Source organism: Kogia breviceps, chromosome 2 (assembly GCF_026419965.1).
Source record: "Kogia breviceps isolate mKogBre1 chromosome 2, mKogBre1 haplotype 1, whole genome shotgun sequence".
Classification (NCBI taxonomy): domain Eukaryota; kingdom Metazoa; phylum Chordata; class Mammalia; order Artiodactyla; family Physeteridae; genus Kogia; species Kogia breviceps.
The window spans coordinates 199,376,887-199,378,193 of record NC_081311.1 but is presented as its reverse complement, the minus strand read 5'-3'; positions in this window follow the sequence as shown (position 1 = coordinate 199,378,193).

Genomic DNA, 1,307 nt, shown 5'->3' with positions numbered 1-1,307 from the left:
CTTCTATCCTACATTGTACTGGAGGTCCTAGCCTGTGCCGTCAGGACTGTGATGCCGGGCGTGTCGCCTGCCAAGGGGCCGTGGGGATGCGGGGGGCCAACTCTCCTGGCCAGGTAGTGCTGTGCAGACTCGCTCAGTCATTTTCCAAGTCTCTTCTCCGGGGTGCAGTGAAGAAAGACGTTGGCTGCACACTCACTGCTGGTGGCTCAGTCTACACCTTCCCGGGGAGGATTGTGAGCACACACGCATGCCGTGCACACACAACACAAACACACGTCTCCCCGAAACAAAGTACAGCCTTCCCTGCATCTATATTTAGTTTAAAGGAAACAACAACCTTCTCAGTAGGTGGCTAGCACAATAAAGACACCTTCTTTACACGGGTCCCCAGAGCATCTCACAGCCAGAGAAGAGTACCAGCCCTCTGGTCACTGCCTGGTTCAGGAAACTTCTCGACCACGAGGCACAGGCAGGCCTTGTCTCACCCATGTCTTCAGACCGTGGACCAGCTGCCCATGCCTTTGGACACACCTCTGGGAGATGGCTGAGGCTGTGTCCCTGGACTGGGTGTCCGGGCAGAGCAGCTTGGCTGGGAGGCGGGGTGAAGGCTGAGACCAGAGGCCAGCTCCTTCCACAGACAGCGTTCCCCAGGCACCTGGCCACCCCTGCACCCAGGCTTCCTTCTCGCCAGCATATGCCTCCCCCACCGCCAAGAGCTCTGCACTAGAGGTGACGGCTAATCTGAACACATTTCCAGGTCATTGTAGACTGACCAGGGAAGGATATAGCCCTCCCTTCCCCTCCAACCTGAAAGCACTAATGTGTGCACCTGAGTGCACACACACGCAATCTCTCATACACACACACACACACACACACACACACACATGCTCACCCACCATCTTGGTTCAGTGAGAATGTCATCATGGACTTGGCCTGGTACTAGGAGTTTGCGCCCTGTTGGAGCTGGGGTGGATGCTTCCGCCCAGGTCTATGCAGTTCTCCCGGGACTTAAAACCCATCTTAGATGAAATTGCCTCCAGACCTGCCTCATCACCCCTTCTATGCTGCAAACTCCTTACAAGCAAAGGATCCAATGAGATGCATTTTTCCACACCCCCCAATACTCAGGTGTCAACAAATATCTGTGGAGTGAATGAAAATTTCCAGAAACAAGAATAAAGAAACCAGCTGTGAGACATTGAAAATAGATTCAATTCCAAAGAATTCTCGAGGTCCATAGTGTTTGATAATTTCTAAAATAATGGATTTCACTTTTTACCTGATTTATGGGTGGAAATACAAAT